The 10,282-nt window shown below is 37.8% G+C and overlaps 1 long non-coding RNA gene across 2 annotated transcripts; it reads right to left on the reverse strand.

Moving 5' to 3' along the window:
* Nucleotides 1-283: 283 nt before the first annotated feature.
* Nucleotides 284-4,776, reverse strand: LOC110777639 (uncharacterized). 2 transcript variants are annotated; one of them, XR_008930080.1, is made up of 6 exons: nucleotides 4,543-4,776; nucleotides 4,243-4,302; nucleotides 4,084-4,133; nucleotides 3,918-3,996; nucleotides 1,900-1,981; nucleotides 284-585 (listed from the first exon to the last, which is right to left on the reverse strand). It is a non-coding gene; the product is annotated as an uncharacterized lncRNA (long non-coding RNA). The 2 variants fall into 2 exon arrangements; XR_008930085.1 differs by lacking the exon at nucleotides 4,243-4,302 and having other exon boundaries at nucleotides 4,543-4,766.
* Between the last annotated feature and the right edge of the window lie 5,506 nt (nucleotides 4,777-10,282).

Below are 10,282 nucleotides of genomic sequence, written 5' to 3' on the forward strand. Positions count from 1 at the left end.
GTTCTCGACGCCTAAAGCGTCCAGAATTTTTGTTGCCTGTATTTTAAATCTAAATGAGCACGATAACACGATCCTAAAAAGCGTCCTGATTTATTTGTATAAGCTTTTTTTCCCACCTATTCTTGTATTGCATATGAGCTCTTTTTATTCCACATGTTCCTGTATGTATATATATATATATATATATATATATATATATATATATATATATATATATATATATATATATATATATAAAAATTAAAGCGCAACATAAGAACAATGAAACCTGAATTATGAATAATTGGTCTTCAATTAACAATAAAATTAACTTAAAAGAAACTTAAGTAGTTAAAATTCTTAGTACGTACATGTACGTTACTAAAAAGAATCCAAACTTACACGGATGTATATCACTAACCGAAATCCTAACCAAATAGTCCAAAACAACATTATAAATCAAACCCAAGAAAAACTAAAACCTAGAAAAACTAACTAGCTAGGATGTACTATATACTCTATATAGAAGATCGATGGTAGTAGTTGATATAAAGCTCAAGTGACTTGGCCTTCATTTTTCTTTTGCACCTTATCACGTTGGACGACCTTCAAAGAAAAATACAAAAAATAATAAGTACATTATGAAACCAAAACCACAAAGGAAATTAAATACAACATGAGGAGAATTTCACATAAATTGTTTAATCACGCAAATTTTTGTTGTCTATAGTTCAAAATCTCTTTAGAACAGCACCTATATTACCTTTTATTGTATTGGTTACTCATAAAGAGTTATGTGTGTAAGTGTAGTGCAAATATTTTTTCTGTGTTGGGGATTTAAGGGGAGACTAGAATTTGCAGATAAGGTACACCAAGTTCCCTTCATTCACTATCACCTACACCAAGTTAGCTCATTCAGGTAAGGGTACACCAAGTTCCCTGCATTCAGCTTTTTCTATCCAATTCTCAGCTTCGTTTATCAGCCTAGCTCAACTAAAAGATCAACCATGTAATTGCAATGCTCAATTCCAGGTTTGATTCTGTATTCCTCAATCATAGAGATATTATACTCCTTTCCCTGCTTGTAATGAACCAACAACCTGATTCGGCTCGTGTTCCATTGGTTTACAGCAGAATACAAAAAACAAAAAAAAAAGAGCAGCACAAGTCAGAGACTAGGCAAGGCACCAAGCAAGGATCGTTTCCACTACTGCTAGCAGACAATGGACAGCAGCAACTCATCAAATAAACTGTATTAGGAAGTAGATTCTAGTGCATAAGTAGTAGTGAGAGAGCAAAAGAGAGAAAGCTATTGTGTGTTTTGTATTAACAAAGGTCATGTAGGTTCTACAGGACTGCATAGTGGCTACCCAAGCAAAATATAAAGGTTATTCTGAGAAATCTTTCATACTTTCTAACCAATCTAACCTGATTGGACTTAGAAGTTAGAACTCTAAGCACCGAACCTAGCTGCAGCAGTAGGCTAGATTAGAGAGGCAATTTGAAAAAAAAAAAAAGAATGACAGAGCTAGGTTTTGTGAGAGTCAATATGCCATTTCTCAAAGATGAATGCAGACAAGATGCTCCAAGCCTCCAAGGTCCCATTATTTAACTACTGCAGCTAAGATATGCAATATCAGATCTCCTGGGTTAAAATTCACCAACATAAGCAACAAGAAACGATCTAACAAACTTTTAGAGATAAAAGATGAAGACAGCAGGTCTTGTGGTGTCTACTGGCTGAATTCGGAACCCAAAAGAGTGTTCTTTGGCAGTAGAAGTGACAATGTTATAGTGTTTAACACATCCATTAGACAAGCAAAAAGTATCAGCATCATAAAGAGACAACATGATGTTTCTGTTTATAGTGACAACATGATGTTTCTGTTTATAGTCTGACTGAATTAAGCAGCAACATACCTTCACATTGTCATTTGCGATCTCATCAATGGTTATTATCACACTCTTCATCATCAATTTTTTGCACTATCTGTCTTGGCCCCTGCTAAAAATGTACATCAGAAATAATGATAAATTTTCTTTTCAAAAGGAAAAAGGAAAATAAATCGATCAAAATGCCAAAGGAACAGGCATGGAAAATTGTCATGTCCTACACTGATATTAAAAAAACCATTCCTTCAAATATTCGAAGAAGATTAAAATAGGGGTAGCAAGCTCAAAGAAAATCTTGACTAAAACATTAAACTAAAAGATGGGAGAGAAATGCATGCGAAGAGTGATGTGCAATGTGATTGTTTGCTTAGTTTAGTCGGCTTCACCCTCAATACACGGTGTCCCCTCTTCATCAAAACCCTTTATTTTATTTTATTTTTATCAATTTCAGCATTCAGGAATAATATACATCAGATTTCATGGTCATTGGTTAAACAGTACATAATAAACTCTTGAACAATAATTCTGGTAGTTTAGAACATTGTAGGTATGCGTTTGGGTCAATATAAAGCACACTAGCTACTCACAACTCACAAGGCTTATACATAGATGCCACGACACATACCAGCAGAACATGACATAAACCTCAATAGCCATTTTTAAAGAGTAAGAACTGAACTGGAATTTACAGACTGTAAAAGATCTAGTTGAACAAACAAACCCAAACGACAACATTAAATAGGCCTATTAATTAGCTAAGAAGTAAGAAGCTAGCACAAAAGTTTACATTAGCTCATGAAGATAATTGCGGAGATTAAATAAAAGTACAGCGAAGGCCAAGGGAGATTGATGCAAGTTTGCTTTAAAAGCCTTGCGAATCTTTCCAAAAGTATAATTGGCTTATGTTCACCACTACTATAACTAAAAAAATGTTCACAAGTTTCTTTTGGGATAATTCAAGTGTTCAAATTTTGTTTATGTAGAAGAGCTTGAAGCTTCTAAGTATAATTACATTGATAACCAATTATGGAGAAAACTATTTTGCCTTGTCATTACAAGGTTAATAAACGGCGACAAATTTTTTGTTAGGAGTCTCACAATTGCTACTCCTAAGAATCTCACAAGGGATATTAATTCACAATTTCTACTCCTAATAAATGTTAATGTCATGCTGACTTTGTGTGAATATAACACTATAAAAATCTTTTTCAGAGATGCTTATGCCAATTTAGTAGCCACCAAAAACTAATAAAGGAAATACCATACATATAATCAATAGGTTAAAATACGAAGAATAAAACTTCCCACTGTCTATATATATAAGAAATCATATAAAACTCCAAGTAATCCGATAAATGCACACTTTGACCACTGAATTACATGCAGAGAACCTAGTCGATATGTATCTTAATTTATACAGTGGTTCTACTCACATAAGTTTGGTCATGCATAATATGTTAACTGAAAGCCCCTTCGCACACAAACTAAAAGAAATTTCATTAGATGCGTCATAATTGGCCAAAGAAGGATAAATATGGTATAAGTTGTGTTACAAATATAATCTCCTCCAAATCTCGTTTTGTCATATACTTTAAGAAAGGTTGAAGAAGTACTAATCTAATAAACTAGGCTAACTAGAGTGTCAATTTGTAAATGTTCAGTCCCAAATATCTTATGATACTTATGTCCACCAAAAACTAATCAACCCTCATATTTTTCAAAATATAAGCTTAAGCGATCAGGAATAAGAAATCAAACAATAGTTTGGTGGAAGGGCCAGAGCTTGAGCATTACCAATCACAAAGTTGAATTTATGAGGACAAGTAAATTTGACAATCTCATATACGGACATCTAGCACCACGTATATTTTTAAGCAACAAACCACTATTTGATTCAAACCACCTGAATACAATCCTGATTTCAATCTAGATGACGAACAAATCAACCCCAACATAGAAATTTGAAATATAACAAAATCTAAATTTCTTAATATCAAACTAAAAGAGAAAAATTAAACAATGTAATAAGGGAGTAAAGAGAAAACCTCATCACGAGCAGTTCAACACGTTCAACTTTTCTCTCTTAGCCGGGTAAACCCAGTCATCAAATCCCTGAAAAAACCCCTAAAGATGGAAAATATAAATATGAAAGAATGTAGTGATACTCATTGAATAAAATGGAACACAAATTGAAAAACCAGATGTTTAAACCTCCAATCTTCTTTCAAACCTCCATCCTTCGTGACAAGCGGAAAGAAAACCTAAAAAAAATACCCAAATAACAAAAAAAAAAAAAAGATTACTCAAATTAAACAAAAATCGAAGAATATGGAAAATAAGAAGAATCAATAAAATGTAAAGGTGTCCAACCAAATCGGAATCACGAACTGGAATAGCAAGATCATCCAAAATTCAGAGGAAACAAATAACCTGAAATTCATTATTCTTGCAATAAATGAACCAGGAGAGTTCTAGAAAGGAAGGGTAACCGACTAAACCAAGGAACCAAAATTATGGGGTTTATCGCCGCTCATAACGCATAAAGAATGTTGAGAAGAAGATGAAGAATTTAATTAGTAAATAAAAAAATCAGAATATATTTAACAAAAAATTTTAAAAAAATATTGAAACAAAAAAATCACCACAGAATATGAGCATTGCTCGACAAACCTGAAGGAATTAGCGCAGTGGATGTGGGAGATGGTCGAATATGGGATATCTTAGGGTTTGAGAGTTATGGTGTACGGGGTACGAAGGAAGCAGTTTGAAGTTAGAAAGGGCTAATTCTAATTCTAATTTAAGAGTAAACTGAATTTTACACGTGCCAAGCACATGTCTTCGCGACGCATTAAGACGCCTAGACAAGCATCGACTACAGAAAGCGTCGAGAAAAAACGGAAGGCGATTTTTCCACCCAACGCCTATGACCAAGCGTCGAGCTCTTGGCGTCCAGAAACCAAGCCTTTTGTAGTAGTGTAATTGGCTGATTTTTTCCAAAATCTTACCTTTGAATACTTCAATTCTCGATCTAAATATGTGACCCTAGGCACCTATTTATAGAGTTTATGGAAAGGAATTATAATCCTATTAGGATACTAATTAGTTTAATTAGAATTTCATTAAAACTCTTTTAAACTAATTCTATCTTTATTAGGATTAGAATTTAATCAATGAACGAATTCCATCAGCTTTAGGATTCGTATCGAACACAAACGTTGCACAACCACGAGCGTACCGCACAGCCCGCGCAGGCCTTGCGGCCCACACGAGCAAGCGCTGCTCGCAGCCCACGAGCGTCAGCCCGCGTGCGCGCCCCTTGGCCTTGCGCTGGGCCTGGCGTGGCCTTGGCTGCGTTGTGTTGGGCGCTTGGCTTGCTGGACGCGGGCCTGGCTTCGTGTTGGGCATTCGTCTAGCAAGTCTCGTCCGATGCTAATTCGTACGATGCGCTTCCGATTAAATTCTCGATTCCGGAATTCATTTCCGATACGAACAATATTTAATATTTCCGATTCCGGAATTAATTCCCGTTTCGAACAAATATTTAATATTTCCGTTTCCGGAATTTATTTTCCGATTTCGATAATATTTCCGATTCTGACAATATTTCCGTTTCCGGCAATATTTCCGATTCTGGCAATATTTCCATTTCCAATAATATTTTCCGATACGTACCATGTTTCCCTTTCCGGCAACATCTACGACTTGGATAATATTAATATTTCCGATACGATCCATATTTTCGTTTCCGGCAATATCATCGTTTCCGGAGTATTCACTTGCTTGCCTTTGACGATTTCAGCTCCCACTGAAACCAAGATCCGTCGATTCCGAATATCCATAGATGGAGTATTTAATGCCATTAAATACTTGATCCGTTTACGTACTATTTGTGTGACCCTACGGGTTCAGTCAAGAGTAAGCTGTGGATTAATGTCATTAATTCCACTTGAACTGAAGCGGCCTCTAGCTAGGCATTCAACTCACTTGATCTCACTGAATTTATTAACTTGTCAATTAATACTGAACCGCATTTATTAAACTTAACATTATATGCATACTTGGACCAAGGGCATTATTTCCTTCAGTCTCCCACTTGTCCTTAGGGACAAGTGTGCATTTCCTAATTCCTTTGTCGCTCGATGCTTGCTCTTGAACATAAGGTAATAGATGTCATCCTTATTACATCCAGAGGTGTTTCTCGGTTTCAGAGTTCAACTGATCAAATAAAACAGATAATCATAACCTATGATTCATTTGAGCACGGCCATGCATTTTACAGTTTCTAGCTCTCCGAGTGGCCTTGTACAACTTTTAAGCATCTCATCCCGATTTATGGGAGGACAATCCCAATCTTGCGATCTTGAGATTAGACTTCGTTTGATAGGTGATTACCTGAGCGTTGCCTTTATAGCCTCCTTTTACGGTGCGACGGTTGGTCAACGTCAAAGTAAGCAGTTCTCAAACAAGTAATCTCAAATCACTTAGGTATTGAGGATTAGTGTCTAATAATTTTAATGAAATTTACTTATGACATATTTTCATCTCTTACAGTAAAGTTTCATAGGTATGCCCGATACTAGTCTTCCCAAAGTAAGTATCTATGAAAATGATTACGACATTGCCATATCCACATAGTTCAAGAAACAGAACTACTAGTCATCTTGCATTCTAGTCGTCTAACGTTTTCTATGCGTCCATCTTTATAGAAAACTCCGACCAGGGACCATTTTCAACTTTTGACATTCAAGTTCACTTGATAGACATTTCTTAGTCACAGGACTGGTCCTGACAGTCTATCTTGAATATATCGTCAAATTGAAGGGACTCATCATTTAATACTAAACCAAGATTAAATGGAATATGAAAATACATTTCATATATGATAAATGTTCAACCCCATTGTTTTACAACCATGGGCCTCAAACCCATCTTTAAAACAGTTCATGGAATTCAAAGCTATGCTTGATTTCCAGTGCTACAACGTGAGTGTTGCTTCTCCTTTGTTGCATAGGTTTAGTTATCATGCTTTGCCAATCTTAATATCCTTTTCATCGAATGTTCTTTGAGATATGATGATAAGATCTTTTGAGTTTGTTTATTATGTGATCTAGTCTTTCTTACTTCGATAGTGGTTCTACGCATTTTGCAATGAAGAACCATCAAGTTAGCAGACATGTGATCCACCCAAGTTCAGTGAAGAACTCTTTAATTTAAACAACCCTGTTTCATTGCTTCTTAGGCAATAATTACTTTTACTTCAACTGTTTAGGTTGCTAGTGATGCTTTGTTTGGATTTACTTATCCAAGCAGTTCACAGATATGCGGAAGACTTTCCAACTATATCTTGAACATAGAAATTATTATTTTTAATTTCCCACGCAACAACTCATGGTCTCCAATCCATGTTGTCATTTCAAAACACGATGCTTTTTAGCTCGTCCTTGTCAATGGTTAACTCCAAAGGAATCTTGCTTGATCCTTTGCCAGTGTTTATGCTTGTAGCATCAATATTTAGCATATCATTATTTCCTTGAATCAAGAATTTTTCTATTCTATATTTCAAACCTCAAAGTCCTATGCTTCAAGATTCCAAGTCCACGACGGCATAATGCCGGACTTTCAAGTTCCTAAATTCAATGTTTCAAATCCACGGCGACATAATGCCGGATTTTCCAAATACAAAGCCCCATGTTCCACATACAAAGTGCGTCCTTTCCATTTCAAAGTTCAAGCTTCAAGCCAAATTCAAATTCCAAATTCATCTTCAAGCTACAAGGAAATCTTGCTTTCCATTGCTCCCCAATACAAAATTCAAAACATTTCCGACGGGTTGAAACTCCCCAGAAATAATACAAATTCAAATTCCATATTCTATCTACGGGTTGAAACTCCCCAGAAATAATACAAGTTCGAGATTCCATTCAACGGGTTGAAAATCCCCTGAAATAATACAAGTTCAAATTCTATCCACGGGTTGAAACTCCCCTAAAATAATACAAGTCCAATCTTCCAACGGGTTGAAACTCCCCTAAAATAATACAAAATCCAATTCTCAAGCGGGTTGAAATTCCCTTCAAATATTCGAAGTTCAATGGGTTGAAATCCCCCTAAAATATTGACGGGTTGAAATTCCCTTGAAATAATACAAAGTCAATTCCCTTTTAAATCGGGTTGAAACTCCCTTCAAATACTCCAAGTCCAATGGGTTGAAATTCCCTAAAATATTGACGGGTTGAAATTCCCTTGAAATAATACAAAATTCAATTTTCTAGTACAGTCCAATTTCCAAATTCTCGAGCGGGTTGAAATCCCCTTCAAATAAGTCCAATTTCCAATAGGTCGAAATATTCTTTTCGACATTCCAAGTTCTAGTACAAAGAGTCAATCTTCACAAAAGAATGAACGCTCCTCTCAAACATTTCCAACGGGTTGCAAATCCCGAATACAAGTACAAAATCCAAAATCCCGAATCTTCGGAGTGGCACTTAGGGTCAAGTCTAGGTATCATTCATTGCATGCATATCACATCATGTGTCGGGAAGTCCAAGTTCTAAAAATCGTCTGGTATGTTCTAACTAGGAGTCCAAAGATCTTGTGGGTTCGCCGAAGAGGAGAAAGTTTGAAAAGAAATCCATCAGCCCTAGCTTCCCTCATAGCCGGCATCGAACGAGCAGCCAGTTCATCTCCTACAAATTAAACTCCCAGTCCCATTCAAGAAACAATCCAAATTTCTTCCTCTGATCAACTGGCTCAACTCCTAATGGCTTTCGCCAGCCTCAGTGCCAACGTGGAGAGCATAAGTAACCAATTGGGTGTCGTGGAACAGGGCGCGCCCACTGATGACTTAACCAAGAAGATCGAGAGTCTTGTCAGTAAGGTTACCAATGAAGAGAACTACTTTGACACCTCAATGGAGGAAAACCTCAAGGGGAGGGCGAATCTGCCAGACAAATTCTCCGCCAATGACATTCCAAAGTTCAAATCAACTGACAATCCCAAGTACCATCTCAAGAATTTCAGAGCGACAATGGCCATCAAGGGGGTCGAACTCGAGCTATACCCAGTGGTATTTCCTATGTCTCTGGAACCTGTCTGCCAGAAGTGGTAATATTTACTCAAGGAACATCAAACAAATACATGGGAGGCAGTTGCTCGAGTATTCATGGAGCAATATCAACCCAACATTCAACTTCAAACCACTCTAAGGGAACTGGAAGTTCTCAGGCAAGGGCCTCAGGAAGGCTTCACTACTTACCTCAACCGATGAAGAGAAATGGCATCCTAAATGGTAACCCGACCCTCCGAGAGAGAATTAGTCAAGATTTTCATTGCCGGTCTTCTTCCAAAGTACAATGCTCACATGAAGTACCTAGGCCTGGAAAGCTTCAAGAGAACCTACGACATCGGGGTTGACATAGAGGATGACCTGATGAAAGCATCCGCAGCCCCAGCTCCACAAACTGACAAGTGGAAGGGAAAGAGACCTGAGACAACACACAAAGTTCATGAGGTTAACGCCCTACAGGCTCCTCAAGGTCCAAAGTCAAACAACTTCAAAAACAATGCTAATCAGCGCAACTATCAAGGCAGACCACAAAGAGTCTTCACAAACCTCGGGATGTCTTACAGTGAGGCATTCGATCGGCTGGTCGAAAAACAAGTCATAGCACCAATCGGTCCAACACCCGATCCTCCAGTTGACAAAAGATCTAAGAGTTGGGATCCGGCAGCTCGTTGCAAATACCATCAAGGGAAGGGTCATGACATCGAGGACTGTTACAAGCTCAAGCACTTGATCCAGAACATGGTCGACAACAAGACTTTACCCTTACCACCCGGGGCTAAACAAAACCCCTCGGTACAAGCCATCTCCTATGACTGTGAAGATGAAGAAGAGGAGTTTCCATGCAATCTGATCTCCACGATATACAAGCCAGGTTACGAGCTGATGGTTCCAAGCTGTTGCCATCTACTTCCTGGTGCTCAAAACTGGGTGATCCCCGAACCTAGGGTAACCACTGACATCCAAGAGAACATTTGTCCACTCGCCACCTTGAAGTCTTTAGGGTTCTCCGAGTACGATCTCATGCTGAGTGCCCAACAAACTGTCAAACTCCAGGGTGTCACATACAAAGTCTTAGTCCTTGAGCTGGTTTTCTCCTTTGACACCTATTACGACAATGCTGAGTTCCTGGTAATCGATGTGCCTACTAACTTCGACCTACTATTCGGAGAGCCTTGGTTCGAGGAAATACTAGATGGCCCTGCCTGCCTCACCCTCAAAGGCTCAAGCTTCCGAGACACTCTCATCAAGCAAAGGCCGGTTGTACGCCAGGAAAAGGATGAGTGCATTCAAGATTACTACCACGGATGGGCAATCTCCGCTCGTACAATTCAGCCCGAGCTGCCA

The sequence above is a fragment of the Spinacia oleracea genome, chromosome 1 (assembly GCF_020520425.1).
Source record: "Spinacia oleracea cultivar Varoflay chromosome 1, BTI_SOV_V1, whole genome shotgun sequence".
In the NCBI taxonomy this organism is placed as follows: domain Eukaryota; kingdom Viridiplantae; phylum Streptophyta; class Magnoliopsida; order Caryophyllales; family Amaranthaceae; genus Spinacia; species Spinacia oleracea.